The sequence below is a fragment of the Eschrichtius robustus genome, chromosome 7, assembly GCF_028021215.1.
Source record: "Eschrichtius robustus isolate mEscRob2 chromosome 7, mEscRob2.pri, whole genome shotgun sequence".
NCBI classification, from domain to species: domain Eukaryota; kingdom Metazoa; phylum Chordata; class Mammalia; order Artiodactyla; family Eschrichtiidae; genus Eschrichtius; species Eschrichtius robustus.
In genome coordinates, this window is record NC_090830.1 from 138,772,271 (window position 1) to 138,792,901 (window position 20,631).

Below are 20,631 nucleotides of genomic sequence, written 5' to 3' on the forward strand. Positions count from 1 at the left end.
GCACCCAGCAAGCGCTCGCCCACCCGGTCACACGACCCTGCTCCCCATGGGGCTGGCCGCCTGACCCCCGCCCCTTGGCCAGCTGTCCTCACCTTTGCTGTGGAGCAGGCTGGCCGGTGGAGGACAGCAGGCTGGAAGGCGACAAGTGTGCAGGGCACGTGACTGGCTTTCTGTCACCCTCCCCCCGTTCCTCCAGGGGATGGGGTCTCGCACCCCCTCCCAGCTGCGGCGGGGGGCAGGGGCTGGCGTGGCCAGTGCGGGAGGAGAACACCCTCCTCCCTCTCACTGCCCGTTCGAGGTCCTCCAGCCAGGTGGCCCACTTCGGCCAGTCTGCTCCGTCCCGGAGGCCCGAGCCCCCGACCCCCGATCCACGGTCTTCAGAAGCCAGAGCAGCCAAGGAGGCACGCACTGCGGGGATAGGGCCCACGTGGGGTCCTAGGTCTGGAGTCCACGGTCTCCTTAGCGTGGCCACTTCCAGGCTGAACCCACATCAAGGAGAAGGAAGGTAGAGGGACACAGGACACGGCCCATGGTGGCCTGGCTCCCCCCGACACCCTGGGGTGACGGCTTACTTTTGGACTTGCGGTGTCCATCTAGAAGGAGCCATCGGGTGGAGGGGCTCCGATTGGGTGGCGGCCCAAGGAGGTGGTGGAGGTGGGTCTAGGGGCTGGAGGGGCTTCCCCTGGGATAGAAAGGAAGCCCCCAGATGGAGGAGCTGCTGAGCAGCTGGCCAGAGGGCATGAAGCCTGGCAGGTCCCCTCTGGTCTCCCACACCAGCACCACTCTTTTAGTTTCCATGGAAGCCTGGGGCTGGGAGGACCACCGCTATCCCGTTGTTCAGATGGGGGCACCAAGGCCCCGAGACCGCACTGCCAGGCCAGGGTGAGGCTGAAGGGGTCCGGGACTTGTCCTCTGGGGGGGCAGCCCCTGCTCACCCTGCCGCCCAACAGGGAGGTCAACGTCTTCTTCAGCTCTTGGAACTCCGTGGGGTGTGCGACCTGCCTGTACCAGGCAGTGTGATTCTAGGCATGGGCCTGGACCCCAGGGAGGCCTGGGCTTCCAGGTGGGGGCCAGGTGCTATGCAGCAGGGGTCGTGGGTGGGGCTGTTGGCCCCAGGATGACCAGCTTCTGCAGCCCCTCAGTCCCCGATCCCCCCTCCCCACTGTGCCTCTGGTCTCCACTCCCCATAAAGCACACAGTATGGGAACCCCACATGCCACCTGCTAGGCTGCTCTTGGGGGAGGGGGGGCGGTGAGGGGCAGAGCAAACATTTACAGGGCCCTCACCGTGGGCCTGCAAGTCGCCACGGTGCCCACATCTCACAGCTGGGGACACTGGGGCTGGGGCATCCCAGCTGGTCCCCGAGCCCTGTCTGCAGGGTTTAAAGGCCCTGCCACCGGTGGTGTGGCCCCCCTGCTGTACCAGGAACCCGGTTGGTACCTTCCCTTTTCTCCAAGTTTTTTTTCTCTGATTATAAAATAATCCCTGTTGGGGGTAGAACATTAGTAAAATAAAGAAAGACAGAAAAGAAAAGAAAAATCCCCTGCAGTCTCCCACCCCCGTGGGTCTTCTGCGTATTTCTCCCTGCGTGACTCTTCTGGGCATTACCAGATCCTTCCCTGCGTTCCTGGCCTCAAGCCACCCAGGAAGCTCTGCCTGACTCCCCTGCCCAGTCTCCCCCTTCCTGCCTTGGGCCTGGGGCGTGTCCAGCGGGCATCTCCACCGCTGAGCGGGAGCTGTCAGTGGTCTGAGGCTGGGGCCGGCACCCAGAGCCTCCCGCAGAGGAGGGAGCCAGCCTCTGCCCTGGCAGTCGTCAGGCCGAGGTAAGGGATGCGGGTGGAGGAGGTGAGGAGGCGGAAACCAGGTGGGACGTGGCCGCCCTGCTGGCCGGTGGGGGCCCCGTCCCGGCCTGAGAGTGGCCATCGCCTGCTGGGGAAAAGCTAAGTGGCTTGTGCTCTTCCTGCACCCCCAGAACCCCAAGGGAGCCGACCAGCACCCAGTGGGAGGCAGGGGCTGGGGCTGGGGTGGGCTGCCCACAGCCCCTCGCCCACCTTCTCGGGCTGGAGGCACGTCAGCGGACGCTCCGGTGCGGCCTTGCTGGGCCTGCATCCCGTCAGTTACATGGTTACCAGGGCCTCCCTTCCTGCCCCGCCCTCGGAGCACCCTGGCAGTGCTGGCTGAGTTATTTTTAGCTCCGCCTGACGTCAGGGTTGCCTTTCACCTCGGAGATCAGAGGCCTCGGGCTGGGCGGCCAGTGCCCTTGACCCTGTACTTTTATGGACTGGCTGGGCATAGAGGGAGGCAGAGCAAGGGGATGTGCCTTCCTTCCTGGTGTGGCTGAGGGCAGGGGCCCAGGGACCCCAAGCCTGGGGGTGCGGCCCGGGGAGCCCGAAGCTGGGGTGGGGGTCAGAATCCTCATTCTTCAGGAAACTGAGGCTGAGGCCTGAGCAAGTGGACCTGCCCCTCCTGGGGGTGCAGGTGGGGATGGGGGTGGGGATGGCGGTGGGGATGGGCGATGGGGATAGGGGATGGGGGTGGGGTGGGGATGGGGGATGGGGGTGGGGGTGGGGATGGGGTGGGATGGGGAGGATGAGGTGGGGTGGGAAGTTCTGGTCAGCTCAGGCTGCGTTACGAAGTACTAAAGACACTTATTTCTCCCGGGGTGGAAGGCAGAAGTCCAAGGTCAGGGTGCCGGCTGATCCAGTGCCTGGTGAGGGGCCCCTCCTGGTGCACAGATGGCGCCTTCTGATGACTGAGAGAGCCTGGCCTCCCCTGGGGAGGACACTGTCCCTATTGTGGGTGTCTCACCCTCATGACCTCATCGAAACTGAATTACCACCTAGGGCTCCTCTCCAAATACCGTCGTGTTGGGGATTATACGTCACCATGTGGATTTGGGGGGTGTGGACACGAGGAGGCACCCTGGACGGGGTGGGGTGTGAGCTGGGCCTCAGGGAACAGCCAGGAAGGCGGCAGGAGGAAAAGCGGGTGCCGGGGGTCTTGAGGGACCTGGGAGGACGGTGAATGGACCTGGACCCGACCTGCCGGGCACTGGGGAGGGGTGAGTGGGGTGGGGGAGGCCCGAGGATGGGGTCCAGGAAGGAGTCCTGCGAAGGGGGTGGGGTTGCAGATGAGTGTGGCAGCACGGGGGTGGGGGAGGGCAGGCTGGGGTTCAGGCGGAGCTGAGCCGTGGCCGGGCTGCTGGGGCCCCGGTGCTGGTCCTGCACGGGGCCTGGAGGGGTGGGGCCCATGCGCCCACAGGAGGAGGGTTGGGGGGGCCGCCTGCTTTGGGGAGAAAGCCTTGCCGGTCCCCACCGGCTGCGTCAGCCCCTCCTCCCCCTTGCTCCTGCCCCCCCGGGTTTCCGGTGGGAGCAGCATGGGGGATCGCCCGGCACAGGCCCCTGCGGGCGGACGGGAGCTCCTCACGCAGGCGGGAAGGGGCTGTGTTAGGGCCAACCGCAATGACAGTCACCCAGCCTTTGGGTCCCTAGTCTGGAGGCAGGTTCAAGCACAAAGCTCCTAATAGCCATTTGTCATGGAGAGAATGGCCCTAAGGAATTCCGTCGTGTTTTTAGGGCGAGGACTCATGACAGGAACCGGGGTCAGGAAGCCCTTCAGTCCATCTCGTCTCCCCAGGCCAGAGGCACCTGGTCATTCCAGAGCCAGATTGACAGAGACACCGCTCTCATCCCATCAGACCACCCATCACAGGGTGCGATTCAGCGGGTTTCAGGGCGTTCACAGATTGTACCGCCGTCACCACAGTCGGTTCCAGAGCCTTCCGTCACTGTCTTCAGCCACTGCCTGAGCCCGGCCCAGCCCCCGAGGCCTCACGTCCGAGTCCCGTCCCCGGGGAGTCGCCCAGCTTGGATGTTCACACAAGCGGGTCTCGTGGTGCGTGGACTCGGCGCCCGGCTTCCCCGCCGGAGCTCAGTGTTTGCAGTGCCCACACTGCCGCCTGCGTCAGGGCTCCCCTCCGTCGTGGGGAATAGCGTTCCCTGGCTCGGATGAGCCAAGTTTTGTTTGCCCCCTTTTCTGTCGTGGACACTTGGGTTATCTGCCTTGTGGCTGCTGTGAATACCCCGTGCAGTCTCGGGTGACATGTTTTCATCTCACCTGGGTACACGGGGTCCTTACCTCCTGGGATTCACTGTCTCAGGTGACTTGCTGAGACCCTGCTCCCTGGTTTCGTCTGAGACGCAGGCTCCTGGCCTGTGGCCCAGCTGCCTCCCCGGCCTCCCCCCACGCCCAGGGTTCCGTGTCCCACCCCACCCGAGTGGCTGCAGAGAGGGCAGTCGTAGGGTGGGCTCCGGAGAGGAGGGGCACAGGCCTGACTGGTCCTCCGTCACCTGGCTCCTGGCACACTGTCCAGTCCAGAGATGCCTTCCCGTCGTCCGCCTTGCTGCAGATGCGCCAGCCCTTCCGGACGGTCCCCGACCAGCAGCTGCCCTGTGCTGAGTAGGGGCCTCCTGGCCATCACAGCTCGTCCCACTGGTGCTCGGGAGGAGAGGGGCAAGGCGGTGAGGTCCCCTCCCGCAGCCAGTCCCAGGCCCCCCTGGCCTGGCGTTTGGCGACGGGGCCCCGGAGGTGCCCAGGCCCAGCAGGGATGACCCTACAGGCGCAGGCTGGGTCCACCCCACAGGCATCGCCTTCCCTTGATTGGCTTTTTGTTGCACCTGCTGTGGAGCCCTACATCAAGGACACAGGACAAAAACTCTGGAATTAACCAAGCCCCCATAGCAACTGTTGCCATGGGCTCTCCTAACCTAAACCGGACAACCCCCCACTCCATATAAAATAATCACCATGTAGTAACCTTGTAGTATCTTGACCAATCACCTAATGCCATCCTGCCAGCAGGAATTTTCTTTGTCTTGAGGCTATAAAAGTTGACCACTAGCCCACAAAGGGGGCCGGCTCTCCCTGGTCCATCAGGAAGTCGGCTCTCCCTGGTCCATCAGGAAGTCTGCCCGCTGGATTCGCAGCGCCCCTCACTAACTCTGCTCCTTGTTCTCAATAAACTCACTCTCATCTAAAATACTTCGTGTCTGGAAATTCTTCTTGCAACCGGCGCGTGGACCACAGCACTGCTTTCCTGGCGAGCCCCCTGCGTGGATGGCCTGTCCGTGTCCGCATAGGCATTTCCGGGGTGGGGTCATAAAACCCTCAGGGACCTGGCGTGTGTGTTTGCTGGGACATGGGTGCACCCCTGGCCCAGGGTCTCATGTGGCGGCTTGGTTTCTGCAGGAAGGGGAGCGCAGCCCTGCTTTCTCAACGTAGCACAAGGACTGTAAATGTGCCGTGCGGGCATTCCACGCGGTGAGGCTCCGCTAACCAGAGACCTTTCCTACAGACAGCCATCACTCTGGGCTCAGTCCTGGAGGAACCCTTTCTTTCTGGGTCACATATTGTGCATTTTCCCCTGACATATTTCACGTGTTAGGTCCCAACTTCAAACACGTTAGCTCTAAAGTAGACTATGTTTAGCTTGATTTGAATTTGGCTCTGAGATTTTAAAACAGGAAAAATTCCTGCCAGAACTATGTATCTAAAGAGATAACATGGTTGATCTTTGGCAAGAAAATGTCTCACTTTCTTCAGGTATTTGTGGTTGGGTTAGTATTTACTGGGAGTGGACATTGTTTCACCCACCAGGGAAATGTCTAGAACATTAGGCAGATGTTGCACATTGATGCAGGTACTCAAATACTTTATCTCTTTTCAGAAATGAGCTTTTTGGTTTAATTGCTCTGCATGTACTGGCTGAGATTAAACCACGTGTGCCTTCAGAACGGAAAACCCTGCAGAGGTATTTAGATCCATCTGCAAAGCTGGGAATGGACCCCACTGGGCAAGCCCTAGAGGGAGGCTGTGTGCCTGGGCGTGTGTGCACGTGTGTGAGTTGCATCAAAACAGAATTGCACTTTCAATGTGATCGTTCCTTCCTTTCAGGCCACTGCTGAGGTGCCCGCTGTCTGTGGCCATCACTAGCAGTGGAGCCCTGGTCTGCGGTGGTTCCTGGACGCCCTGCTCCATTCACCAATGGGGAGACTGGCTGTTGAGGGGCTGGCCTGAGCCTGGGCCACTGTTCCCAGGTCCTGCAGGGCTCTAAGGGGCCCCCTTTGGTAGCCTGGGGATAATTTTTTCATATTTAATAAACTTTTAAAAATTGATAGACTTTAGGGCATTCCCTGGCAGTCCAGTGTTTAGGACTGCACGCTCTCACTGCCGAGGGCACAGGTTCAATCCCTGGTCGGGGAACTAAGATCCTACAAGCCACGTGATGCGGCCAAAAAAAAAAATAAAATAAAATACAAGACTTTATATTTTAGAGCAGTTTTAAGTTCCCAGAAAAATTGGGCAGATGGTACGGAGCCTTCCCATCCCCCTCACTGTACATCCCTTATTACTCACACCTGGCACCAGTGGGATACATTTGTTGCAGTTGATGAGCCAACATTGATACATTATTATTAATCAAGCCCAAGGTTCACATTAGGGTTCACTCTTTGAGTCCTACACTCCACGTGTTTGACAAATGCGCATGACAGTACCCACCGTTACAGTAGCACACGGAATCATTTCACTGCCCTAAAATCCCGTCTGCCACCATTTATTAATGTTTTCAATGAGTAAAGACACATAGGATTTCAAAGGAAGCAGTTATTTTTTATTTATTTATTTATTTATTTTTGGAAGCAGTTATTTTTAAAATAATTATCAAAATATTAACACAGCAGCCGCGTGGGCTCCCTGCTGATCTGGGTGAGGAAGCCCAGCTGCTGAGGCCGCCCAGGCTGGGGTCGTGGTGAGCGTGGAGCCCTGTGCTTCCTGGTGCAGGTGAGCGCCAGGCACCGTGGACGCTCCTGGGGAGGGAAACGCTCAGTTTCGGTTGAGCTCAGCGAGGCTAAGACGCCGTTTGTCCTGTCCACGTTCACCGGCCCCTGAACCGAGGGTCCCTGCTCTAGAAAAAACTTCAGAAGCTGGTGAACCGGGAGAACACGGGCCAATGGGAACAGAAAATGTGTTTTCAAAACCAAATCTATGTTGCTTTTGGAATCTCCCTCATGACAAGTAGCCAAGTGGGTCTCAGATTTCTCTGTTTGCACAGACGGCTCTGAGCGAATTCAATGATCTCACGTTGACAGAAAACGGGTTAATTAGGAGAAGTTGATCAGGCTTTGCAGGAGGGAGTGTAATTAGCGCCCGTCCACACCGCAGGCAGGAGGGTTGCATGTCAGTGTCTTCCCGGGACCGGAGAGCTGCTGCCTGAGCCGGGAGAGGCTGCAGGGCGACCACCGTGCCGCTCCCAGGGGTCCAGCAAGCAGCCGGCACCCCGCCGTCCCCTCACCACCCGTCCCCCCGGGCCCCGTGACTCCCCCTGGTGCGCAGGGCAGCGGGGTGAACGGCGCTGTGCCACCATGAACAGGCGTGGGCTGGGCCTGGGCCACCGGTGCTGTGGGGATGGACGTGCAGCCTCGGAGGCCAGGACGGCGATGCCTTCACGGCTGCTGGGAAAAGGCCGCTGGGCTCGAAGGACCAGAGGCTCGGCGGCGCAGCCCTGTCGGCTCGGTGGCCCCATGGGCAGCGTCAGCCCTCGGTGAGCAGGTGCTCGGGGTCTCTCCCCCTCCGCACCCCCTGCCCAGCCCAGAGTAGCGCCGTGTGGCCTCCTGCTCTCCCGCCCCCGCCCAGCCCTTCCTCCTGTTTTCTGCCCCACTCGTTTTGACCTCGTTCCTCCAGGCCCTCAGATGCCTTTCCCATCCCGGGATCCCAGAGCTCAGGTGGCTGAGACCTGCACTCACGACAGGTGCCCTGTCCCCCTGCCTCATTGGTCCCACGACAGCGCCTCCCTCCCCTGGAGGCCCAGGCAGGACTGACTGGGTTACCAAGGCAGGGGGCGTGCCCGAGTCTCCCTCCTGCTGTGGGAGTGGGGCGCCAGGGCAGCTTGTCCAGGGCCCCGGCCGCCAGGCTGCCACTTGCATGTTGATCTGTGCCCCAGGGCCTCAGCCAGACTCACGGTCCCCTCTGGGGTGTCTGCCGCCCCCTCCACGTGGCGTCTGGCTCTGAGCCTGTGGGCGGGGTGTGCTGGAGACTCTCCGGGGGAAGGCCAGGGGTCCACAGGGCTTTCCACGGCCGGCCATTCTGAGCACCCACCTGCCCCTCCTGATGTCCCTGCCCTGCCCGTCACGGCCCCAAAGGCAGGCCCTGGCATACTTGGTCCCACCTGCCAGCCAGCAGGTGTCCTGAGCTGGCAAGGCCCCCAGGGGAGGGGTCCCACCCCTTCACCCGGGCAACAGGACTCCAGGCCCGCTTCTCCCTGGCCCCCTTCTCTCAGCAGTGCTTTTGTCTCCAGGAAAGCAGGCATCTCAGGAAGGGCTTCTGCCCCTGGGTACTGGGGCCGGCCTGGCTGGAGGAGGCGGCGGGGTGGTGGGTGGAGGAGAGGGTCCTTTCCTCCCACTTCAGGACCTGGGTGGGCAGAGCCTTGGGCTCACGGGCCTCTGGGGGGCTGGGCTTGGCCTCCCCACCGTGATCTCAGGGCCTGTCCCCAGCCCCTGGGGCCCCTTCCGCCCACTAGGCACCTCATCGGCCTCTGGCCGGCGCCCACTTGTAGCCTGAGTTCCAGGTAGGCTCTGGGGGGCTCGTCTGGCACATGCTGGAGGCCCTTGGGACTCTGTGATGCCGATGCCGTGACAGTGACCGCGTTTCCTAGGAAACCGCAGCCCGCCGCTGGGCTGCCTGCCTGTTGGGGTGTGGGCAGGGCTGCGGCTGGTGCAGGCAGGGGACACCCGGGCGGGAAGGCGTGTCCCAGTGCGTGCGTGTCTGTGTGGGGGTCTGTTTGGGGGTGTCTTGTGCGAGCCTGTGCCGTGGCAGGTCTCTGTGGGGCGTCCGTCTGAGCGTCCTGGCTCTCTGTCTGGGTCTCTTGGGGGTGTCTGGTGCGGGTGTGTGTGTGTCGTGGGCGCTTCTCCTCGTGCCTGGGGTTCAGCAGCCTCACCCACCAGCACCGAGCTTGCCGTGTCAGCTGGCAGGGCTGCTCCCCTCCCTCGCCTGCCCGGCAGAGGCCTGGGGCCTTCCGGACGCTGCCGTTGGCAAACAAGCGGGGCCGCCCGGGCCTGGCCCAGAGGGAGGAGTGACCCGCGGAGGGGGGCAGGCCTGGGCGGCCGGGTGAGGCCGGGCCGCTCGCTCTCAGCAGGAAGTGGACGGTGCCTCAGAACTGCGGGGTCGTCAAAGCCCACCGCCTGCAGCTTCCTGCCGGCCCCTCCGTGTCCCTGCACAGCCTCCCTGGGCCTGCTGGTGGCCCTCCTCCCCCTGAGGACAGGGCGAGCCCACCCTTCGCGTCCCGTGGACTTGGTCATGTCTGGAGGTCTCCCCGGCTCTTAGACCTTGAGACCAGGCGTGCTCTGGGTCACCATGAGGGCATGGGCTGAGCCGTGGGTGGGGCGGCTTGCAGGGCAGGGGCCCTCAGGACACAGTGGAGACCAGGGCGCGCTCCTGCCAGGCCCCCACCTCCCCTCCATCTGTGTGTGAATTTCTGGGCCACACACGGTGCACAAGATCAGCGAGCCCAGGACGCAGGGAGGAGGAGATGCAGGCGTGACCATCCCCTGAGGGCCACAGGCCTGTTGACACCGTGGTGCCACCCACTCTGCGGTCGGCGGGTGTGCGGGGCCGGTGGGGAGACCCTGGGCTTCGGTGACCCCTCACCTGCCCCTGCTGTTGCGAGGCCACATGCTCAGGCGGGTGACCTGAGGTGCAGGGCCTGGGGGACCCGGCTGCTGGGAGGCACCAAGGACAGAGTCATCCTCAGGGCCTGCCAGCTGGGGCACAGCTGCCCCTGGCGGCCCTTTCCAGCACCGGGACTGTCCACAGAGTTTCAGTGGTGCCCAGCCTGCCTACCGCTGTGGCCCCAGCAGAGGGGCCAGAATCTCCTCGTCGGGAGCCCATTGCCCCTCCTCGGGGGCTGTGGGGCCCAAGGCAAGGCACAGTGTCAGGCTGCCATGGAACCGGGTGGCTCCAAGCACCCTCAGGGCCTGCACCTCATTCATTCGTTTGTTCAGTTGTTCCTCCAGCCCCTGTGGGGATCCAGGCCCCAGGAGACCAAAGTGGATGCAGAGCAGTGGCTGGCTCCCTGGCGCTCAGCCCCAGATGCGTTTTCTTTGAGGACGTGACCTGTGAGGGCGACTGTGACGTGAAGAAGAATCCAGCCCCCTGGGGAAATCAGGGGGACTTCCTGGAGGAGGCCGTCTTCAGGCTGACGCTGAAGCAAGAATGGGAGTTAGCTTGCTGAGGCTGGCGCTGGAGGAGGGAGGAGCTTTCCGGACAGAGTTTGCACGGCCTGGTGCAGGGCGCCCTCTCGGTCCTGCCCAGACACGGGGCCCACACGAGGACGTGTGTATAGGGGGTGCTGGTGGAGGGCACAGCAGGGCCAAGGAGGTGAGCGAGGCCGAGGCCCTGGGAACCGGGGAGCCTGCTGCAGGCCCTGGAGGAGCGCCAGCCTGGGCCTGCGGGGCTGGGGGCTGGGAGCTGTCCCAGGCAGGTCTGCAGTGTGGGCTGTGGCAGAACCTGGGGGTTTTTTGGGGGCGAACAGTGTGGGACAGGTGAGGGGGGCTCACCCCCAGCCCAGGAGTGAAAGCAGGCAACCCTGGGTGCCCCGTCATGCCCTATCCTGAGGTCTGCCTGGGTGCACGTGGTAGTGAGGAGTGGGGTGAGCCCAAACTCCGGTGGCACTAAAGCACATTAAGTACATGGGGGCTTTGGGCCACCCTGTGGCCGGGGCCTCTGCTCCCCACGCCACGTTCCAGGAGAAGCAGCCCAGCAAGGCACCCATCCTCCAGGCATGGGGGTGGGCGCAGAGCAGGGAGGCCGGATCGGGAAGGGCTCAGGACCTGCCAGGCCCAGCCCCTGCCAGCAGAGACCCCCAAAGGGCCCTGACCCCAAGGACAGGGAGCAGCCCCCTGAGGCCAGGGCTGGGGTGCTCTGAGGGGTCCCCTGTATTGAAAGTACAGACACGGTGGCCCCAGGGAGGCCCTTTGTACAGCAGCAGTGTGGCCACCACCCCGTGTGCACCCCCCGGGAAGAGGGGGCTGCGGGGTGGAGAGTGACAAGGAGGGCAGAGGGCCGGCAGAGAGGACGCGCCAGTGAGCGGTCCATCAGGCAGCCCCTCTTCCCACCCGGCCCTGCCCCGCGCCCGCTCTGCTCCCCACGATGTGGCCCAGTCCCTGAGGGGCCCAATATATAGATTTCCCCCTCTGCTAATTGGAATCTGTCTGCCTTAGAAAGAACTGTAACTGAAAGAATTAGACATGCAGGATTTACAGTTAACATTTTGAAAAAGCACGTTCCCCCCTTTGAGCTAATATTGGATAAGGACAAGCAGGACGTCAGCCTGCAGCTGACGGGAATGAATGATCACCGTGGCCGCCATTGCTTTGCGGAGCCTTCGTCCCTGCCCCGGGCCCAGCGCCAGAGCGGCCTGGGGTGGGGGAGGGGCTGGCCGGGGTGCACGGTCTGCCGGCCCCTCCCACCCCGGCCTCACGGAGCAGGGAGATCAGTCCTCCTGCTGAAAGCCTTTCTGCGACAGGGGAGACTGTCAGGCTGGATTCACCGTGCGCTCTGGCTGGGGGAAGAGAGCGAGGTGCGCTTCATTATGTAATTGTTCTCGAGTCTAATTTAGCACGGAGTCCTCTTGGGCTCCAGAAGCCACAGCACAACCTGTGCTTTGACGGGGCGGGGTGGCAGCGTTGCTGGGCTTTGTTCAAATTAATGCAGCCACCTTGGACACCGGGTCGGGCATGGCAGAGCCACAAAGCCAGGTGGCGGCTGGCCTGCAAGACCCTGGCCCCAGAGAGGCTGGGAGAGGGGAGGGGGCTTCTCTGGGGGTGGGGCGGGCGGGTGGGTGGAGGGCCCAGTCCGTGGGTGCTGTGAGCAAATTGGGACGGGGCCCTGGTCCTTCCCAGCTCCACTGCAGGTCCCCAGCTGTGCTCGAGGTCAGGGCTGGACGCCATGGCTCCGCTGGAGCCAGGGCAGGGCCTCGGTTGCTGTGATGGTGAATTTCACGTGTCTGCTGGGCTGGGCCACGGCGCCAGCTGTGTAGCGAAACAGCAGCCCAGGTGTGGCTGTGAAGGTGTAACGTCTGCAATCCGGGGACTCTGAGGAAAAGCGTGTCCTCCAGGAAACACAGCCCCTGCTTCTCCTTCTCTCACCCACAGAATATTTCGGACGTCAGACCTGTGGGTCTTCCCCACACCATCTGGGTGTCCTGCTATTCGATTCAATTCAGACACCGACCAGTTAGCTCAGACCCCAGAGGGTAAGGGCTCGGTCCCACAACTGTCCCCCAATTCAGCCCCAGTCACAAGTAGTAGGTCCCCAGGTTACCCACAATTTCTGCCCACTTGGCTACAAATCAGGGGTTCCCTTGACACCCTCCCACGATTTAATCATTTGCTAGACTAGCTGGAAGAACTCAGGGAAGTGCTTACTTACGTCCACCAGTTTATCAAGTCATAAAGGATGAACAACCAGATGAAGAGGCACTTAGGGGGAGGTCTGGGAGTGTCCCAGGTGCAGGAGCTTCTGTCCCCGTGGAGCTGGGGTGTGTCATCCTCCCAGTACTTGGATGTGTTCACCCACCTGGACTGTCTCTACCCCGCACTTCAGAGATTTTTACGGTGGCTTCCTCCTGTGACAGGGAAGAGCTAACTCGGCATCCAGGTTCGGTCTGTTTCTTTAACTTTAACCTTTGCTTTTCGTTGCCTTTGTTATTATAATCATACATAATGGCCTGCCTCAGGGAACCCCGCTCCTCTGCCTGAATGTTAAACTGAAGTGCCTTTGTACCTCCTGACCCCGTCCACCTGTGGATGCCTACAAGAAAGAAGAAATTAACACATCCCCTCCCTGAGGCTGGCCATTCCAGGGGACATTTGCAAATCTTATGGCCTTTTTACTTTACTTCCTCATCTCCTCCCCCTCTCTGTGCTATAAAAGAAACTGGCATCCAAAGCCCATAAGATGGTTTTTCAGAGACACTAGTCTGCCATCTTCTCGGTCTGCTGGCTTTCTGAATAAAGTCGTACTCCTTGTCTCAGCACCTCGCCTCCTGATTCATTGGCCTGTTGTGCGGGCCAGGAGAGTGAGCTTGGTCTCGGCAACAATCACATCAGAGTGATCGGTCATTAAGTTCATCTCCAGCCCCTCCCCATTTCCCGGAGGGTGGTGGGGTGCCGTGAAAGTTCCAGCTCCTAACCATGTCTTGGTCTTTCTGGTCACCAGCCCCCATCCAGGAGGCCACCCAGAGTCACCTCATTAGAGTGAAAGATGCTCCTGTCACCCAGGAAATCCCAAGGGATTAAGGAGGGCTGCATCAGGGTCTGGGGACAGGCCAATGTTTAGATTAAGGAGGGCTGCGTCAGGGTCTGGGGACAGGCCAATGTTGATTTCTTCTGTTATTTCACACCCTCCAACCTGTGGTGGGCCTCATCCAATCAGTTGCAGAACATAAGAGAAAAAGCCTGAAATTCCCCTTAGGAGGAGGGAATTCTGCCTCCAGACGTGAACCCTTCCATGGGTCTGCCTACTGCCGGCCTGCCCTGCAGACTTCAGACTTGCTGCGCCTGCAATGTGTGAGCCAGTCCCTTAAAATAAATCTCTCCCTCCAGGCACCCCCCCACCCTCGCCCACACGCGCGCACCCCCCTCACTGGTTCTGTCTCTCCGGAGAATCCTGACCAGCCCGGGAGCCCAGCAGTGATGCGGGGGGCGGGGCATTCCCGGCTGTGACACTGCGCAGAACCCACAGATGCCCCCAGCCCACCCCTCTAGGCTGCCACCGCCCTGGGTCCCCTGGTCCTTCTCCATCCTGGATCTGGTTCATCGGGGCTGCAGCTTGGGGTCAAGAGACTGCAAGGCTCAGTGTTGGGTGGGAGTGGAGGGCAGGGAGGGGGGCAAGGGGGGAGGAATGTCAGATGAAATACAGGATTCTCAGTTAAATTTGAATTTCGGATAAACAATGAATGAGCCAGGTTTACACTGAAATGATTTATTGTTGATCAGAAATTCAAATATCACTTTGCTTTAACTTTGATTTTTTAAGTTGCCAATCCCGTCCACCCTCGATGGGAGCCTCAGGACAGGTGGGCACGGGGCACCCTGTGTGCCGTGTGAGGGTCCAGCCTGGCCTCGTCCACCCTGCACTCCACCCAGCCCTGCCTGCTCCAGCTCTCTCTCCCGGGAAGGGGCTCCTGGCACTCTGGGGAGGGGCTGGACCGCGTTCCCACTAAGGGTCTTCTCAGTGCGAGGGCCCGTGCTGCAGGCAGGGGCTGGACCAATGGGTGCAGCTGGGACCTTTTTGAAGCCACTGTCATAGCCATAAACACAGGGACCGCCAAGCCTCTGCCAACAGGACAGAGCCCACTGCTGTGTCCAGGCCTGGGGACAGTCTCCACCAAGTCCAGCCACCAGGGCCCGTCAGGGACCCTTGTTTCCAAGGATCTCTGGGTGACGCTCTCAATCCCGCCGCCTCACGCGTTCCCCAGCGCTTTCCTAGTGGTCTCCAGGCCCTCCGGCATTCACTGGACACAGCTCCAGCCGAGGATCCCTGGCGCTCGCTCACAGGGAAGTGGGGATGGGGGAGGGCCCTTCACCCGACAGAGCCCTGCGTTTAGCTGGCGCGTCGGACGCGGAAGCTGCTCGCTCCCCCCGGGGGCTCTCTGGCGTTTCGGTCTCGCTGGACACCCCAGGGGAGCACGGATGCTGCCGGAGACCTCTGGTGCACCCCACCTCCCGCGCATCCAGGCCACGTGTCCAGGGCCCCACTGAGTGCAGAGAGCAGAAGAAACATGACCCCCAGTCAGCCCGCTGACCCCTTCAGCCCAGCCTGGACTCCAGTTTGGAAACACTCATGTGGTCTTGGCTCTCAAGGCCAGGATCCCATCCACGTCCCATCCTCCCAGGTTCGGCCATGACCCCGGCCCTCACTGTGCCGGCGGGTTGGCCTTATGGAGGCCGGGGCGCGTCAGGGAGAGGGTCCCTTATCAGTCGCCTCTTCCTTGAACCCACAAATGCAGGCAAAATGCACCCTCTTTTCCTGGAGATGCAGGTCCCCCACCCTGCTCAGACCTATCCTACTGGCCAGCCTTTTGTGCCCTCTTCTTGTTCTGTTCTGATTATAAAAATTACAGCTGCTCATTATACATTATTAAGAAAATGTGAAAACATTTTAAAGAACAAAATTAAAATTACCCATAATCACACCCAACAGAGATAATCACAGTTGGCTCTTTGGTATATTTCTTTTGGAGGGATATGCATGCACGTGCACACACATAAATACACACATGTGCACACACAGACACATGCACACTCATAGATACATACATATACACAGAGAGACACACATACACATACACGCAGATACATGCATACATGGTTACACACAGAGAGATACATACACACATACATACATGCACACACAGACACATACATACACACGTACACACAAATACATGCACAGATACGTGCATACATGCACACATTAGATACATACATATACGCAGATACACACACAGGTACATACACACAGATACACACACAGAGCAGTATGAAGTAATTCTATTCACAACGTCATTTCATACACCTTTTCTCTTGCATTAAAATTTGTTCAAAATCAACAAGATTTTAATGGACTGTGTGGGGCCTATGTAACAAATTCACTGTTCCTGACTTTCGGATATGCCACTTGATGCCGTGCTTTTGCGCTTACAAACCACCCCTGCTGAGCAGGTCTGCCCTTGTCTGAAGAGGCCACGCCCCCTGGGAGAGTCTCCTGGGTGAATTACGGGATCCAAGCCCGAGGACAATTTTAAGGCTCTTGGTAGATAAAGCCAAGCAGCCCTTTACAGAAATATAGATGGTCTAAAAGGAAATATCTCAAGGGAAAATTTGACACAAAACTTTAAATAAATGGTGGACAAGTGTTGGACCATGACTTCTCCTTTCCTTTTTGTAACATTTAAGTTGATCTGTGCCTGGTGTAGAAATAATAGATAAACATCAGTTCATTAGAAAGGATATTGAAATCCGTGGTCTCACCCCCCAGACCAAACACCTGTCCTTCCGGGCCCCGCCTGCTCCCCCATCCTCTGTCTCTGGAGTGGGAGTGCAGTGACGGGGCGCCGCCAGGCCTCAGGCTTCTCCCATGGATGCCCATGGTGCCTTGGCGTGGGTCTCACCCCTCTGACAGTGCAGCCCAGGGTGGGGCTGCATGGGGTGACCACCACCCCCCACCACCCACCACCCAAGCCCCCCAGACGATCTGGCAGTGAGACCCTGAGGAACAGACGGGACCAGGACTGGGGGGCCCGGCAGGGTGAAGCCTGCTGTGGGCACGAGCCGGGGGCCACTGGAGGCCCCAGTCAGGAGCAGAAACTCACCGGCAGCAGGTCACTCTGGGGCACAGCAAGGTGACTTTTATGTACCTTCAAGTTCCTTTGTACTGTTTTCAGAAATTTGGGGCTGCCCTATTTTTATTCTCTTTAAAAATAGCTTTATTGAGGACTTCCCTGGTGGTCCAGTGGTTAAGACTCTGCTTCCACTGCAGGGAACGTGGGTTCGATCCCTGGTTGGGGAACAAAGATCCCACAAAACACGTGGCTCGGCCAAAAAAAAAAGAAAAAGCTTTATTGAGATATAACTCACATACCATACAATTCTCCCGTTTAAAAAGTACAGTCAGTGGTTTCAGTGTGTCCACAGATGCTGCATACTGTGCAACCATCACCATGGTCCACGTTGGAGGAGTTTCATCACGTCAAAGAGAAACTCCGTATCCTGTAGCCGCCACCCCCTGCGCCCCCCGCCACTCCCAGCTGCTGGTAGCCGCTCACCTGCTCTCTGTCTCTATAGATTCCCATTTTCTGGACTTTTCACATTAATGGAATCATATAATATGTGGACTTCTGCGTCTGGTTTCTTTCATTTGGCGTGATGCTTTCAAGGGTCATCTGTGTTGCAGTGTGTCACTAATTCACTCCTTTGATAGCTGAGTGGTGCTCTGCTGTGTGGATGGACCACATTTTGTTAATCTTCATCCACTGATGGACACGTAGCTTCTTTCACCTTTTGGCTCGTATGACTAACACTGCCCTGAACATTTGTGTCCAAGTTTCAGTGTGGATATAGGTTTTCCCTTCTCTTGGGCATAACCCAGGAGCGGAATTGCTGGGTCACATGCTAACTCTGTGTTTGACCTTTTGAGGAACTGTCAGGCTGTCTCCTAAAGTGGCTGCACCTTTTTGCCGTCCCAGCAGGAATGAATGAGGGTTCTGATGACGCCACCTCCTCCAGCACTGGTTGTTACGTCTTTTTAATTCTAGCCATTCTAGTGTGTAGGAGGTGGTCCCTGTGGTTCTTGGGGCTTACCTCACTTCCCAGTGAAAAGCTGAAGCAGATAAATGTCCAACAGCAGGGGATCAGATAAATACATCACAGTAGGCCATAAACAGCACATGCCAAAAGAATGAATTCTAGGAAATGTGAAGTGGTGATTGAAAACATGCGTGTGAACAATTAAGAAGATCATGAAACTATTGCAAAACTTGAAGGCAGAAACACAGTTGAAAATGAAACTGGCGAAAAACTCTAGTTCTCCTGATCCCATATTTTTAAAGCTTATTTAAAAATTTTTTTCTTCTTTTTAGGGTATTTAGTTTTTAGAATAAAATGAATTAATATTTGGGAAGAGCTCAGAACAGCTCCTCTGGGTTGTTATTGGTATTGCTCTTGTTATTATTTTTTTATTGTGTTATTATTTTCTCCTTCAGGAAAGGAAGTATGTCTTGATCAACTATATTTCTTGTATAATATTTTTAAATCTAGCAGAAACTTTCATTTCTATTCTGTAGACAATGCAAATCTATATATTCATGCCCAACTGATCCTTAAAGAATATCTTTAGCAATAGTTGCTCCTGGGAAAGGAGCTGGAAGTCCCCTTGGAGGGGCTGAGTGACTTCATCAAAGAGGAAGTTTCTTTCTGCCAGTGGCCTTCAACCTAAGAGGTGTCTTTTAATTTTATTTTTTTAACTAAAATTTGTTCTTTTTTTAAATCTTTGATCCCCTTCACCCATTTCTCCCATGCCCCCATCCTGCCCCACCTCTGGCAACCTCCAATCTGTTCTCTGTATCTATGAGCTTGTTCTTTGTTCTTGTTTTTTAATTCCACATATAAGTGAAATCATATAGTATTTGTCTTTTTCTGTCTGACTTATTTCACTTAGCATAATGCCCTCAAAGTCCATCCATGTGGTCATAAATGGCAAGATTTTCTTCTTTTTTTTAATCTGAATAATACTCCATTGTATGTATATACCACATCTTCTTTATCCATTCGTCTATTGGTGGACACTAAGTTTGTTTCCATATCTTGCTGTTGTAAATAAAAATGATGCTGCCATGAACATGGGGGTGGTGCAGGTACTTTTTTAAAAATTAATTAATTAATTAATTTGTTTTTGGCTGCGTTGGGTCTTTGTTGCTGCATGCGGGCTTTCTCAAGTTGCGGCGAGCGGGGACTACTCTTCGTTGTGGTGCATGGGCTTCTCATTGTGGTGGCTTCTTTTGTTGCGGAGCATGGGCTCTAGGCGTGCGGGCTTCAGTAGTTGTGGCACGTGGGCTCAGTAGCTGTGGCTCTCAGACTCCAGAGTGCAGTCTCAGTAGTTGTGGCGCACGGGCTTAGTTGTTCCGCGGCATGTGGGAACTTCCTGGACCAGGGATTGAACCCGTGTCCCCTGCACTGGCAGGCGGATACTTAACCACTGCACCACCCCAGGGAAGTCCCCAGATACGGTTTTTGAGTTAAGTGTTTTGTTTGGACAAATACCCAGAAGTGGAATTGTGGGATCACATGGTAGTTCCATTTTTAATTTTTTGAGGAACCTCCATACTGTTTTCCACAGTGGCTGCACCAATTTACATTCCCACCAACAGTGTAGGAGGGGTCGCTTTTCTCCACATCCTCACCGATACTTATTTCTTGTCTTTTTGATGATACCTTTCTAACAGGTGTGAGGTGGTATCTCACTGTGGTTTTGATTTGACTTCCCTGATGAGTAGTGATGTTGAGCATCTTTTCATGTGCCTGTTGGCCATCTGCATGTCTTCTTTGGAAAAAATGTCTTTTCAGTTCTTCTGCCCACTTTTTAGTCAATTGTTTTTTGTTTGTTTGTTTGTTTTGCTATTGAACTGTGTGAGTTCTTTATGTTTTTTGGATATTAACCCCTTATCAGATATGATTTACAAATATTTTCTTTCATTCAGTAGGTTGCCTTTTCATTCTGTTGATGGTTTCCTTTGCTGTGCAGAGGCTTTTTAGTTCGATGTAATCCCACTTGGTTATTTTTACTTTTGTTGCTTTTGCTTTTGGTTTCAAATTTAAAAAATTATCGCCAAGACCTATGTCAGGAAGCATACTGCCTAAGTTTTCTTCTAGGAGATTTATGGCTTCAGGGTTTACATTCAAGTCTTTAATCTATTTTGAGTTAATTTTTGTGTGTGGCCTAAGATAGTGATCTAGTCTCATGCTTTGGCTTGTGGCTGTCCAGTTTTCCCAACACCGTTTATTGAAGAGACTGTCCTTTCCCCATTGTATATTCTTGGCTCCTTTGTTGTAAATTAATGGACCAGATATGTGTGGGTTTATTTCTGGGCTCTCTATTCTCTTCCACTGGTCTATGTACCTGTTTTTGTGCCAGTACTATGCTGTTTTGGTTACTGTAGCTTTGTAGTACAGTCTGAAGTCAGGGAGCATGATTCTTCCAGCTTTTGTTCTTTTTTTCCTCAGGATTTCTTTGGCTATTTGGGGTTCTTTGTGGTTCCACACAAATTTTAGGATTTCTTTGTTCTAATTTCTTTGAAAAATGCCATTGGGATTTTGATAGGGATGGCACTGAATCTGTAGACTGCTTTGGGTAGTACGGACATTTTAACAATATTAATTCTTCCAATCCATGAACATAGTAGATCTCTTCACTTATTTGTGTCTTTTTCAATTTCTTTCATTAATGTCTTATAGTTTTCAATATAAAGGTCTTTCACCTCCTTGGTGAAATTTATTCCTAGATATTTTATTTTTTCTGATGCAGTTATAAACAAGATTGTTTTCTTTATTTCTCTTTCTGATAGTTATTAGTGTATAGAAACCAACAGATTTTTTTTTTTTCTTTTATTTATTTATTTATTTATTTTTATGACTGCATTGAGTCTTCGTTTCTGTGCGAGGGCCTTCTCTAGTTGGGGCAAGCGGGGACCACTCTTCATCGTGGTGCGCAGGCCTCTCACCACCGCGGCCTCTCTTGTTGCAGAGCACAGGCTCCAGACGCGCAGGCTCAGTAGTTGTGGCTCACGGGCCCAGTTGCTCCGTGGCATGTGGGATCTTCCCAGACCAGGGCTCGAACCCATGTCCCCTGCATTGGCAGGCAGACTCCCAACCACTGCGCCACCAGGGAAGCCCAACAGATTTTTATGTATTGATTTTATATCCTGTAACTTTACTGAATTCATTTATTAGTTCTAACAATTATTTGATGGAGTCTTTAGGGTTGTCTATATATAATACCATGTCATCTGCAAACAGTTTC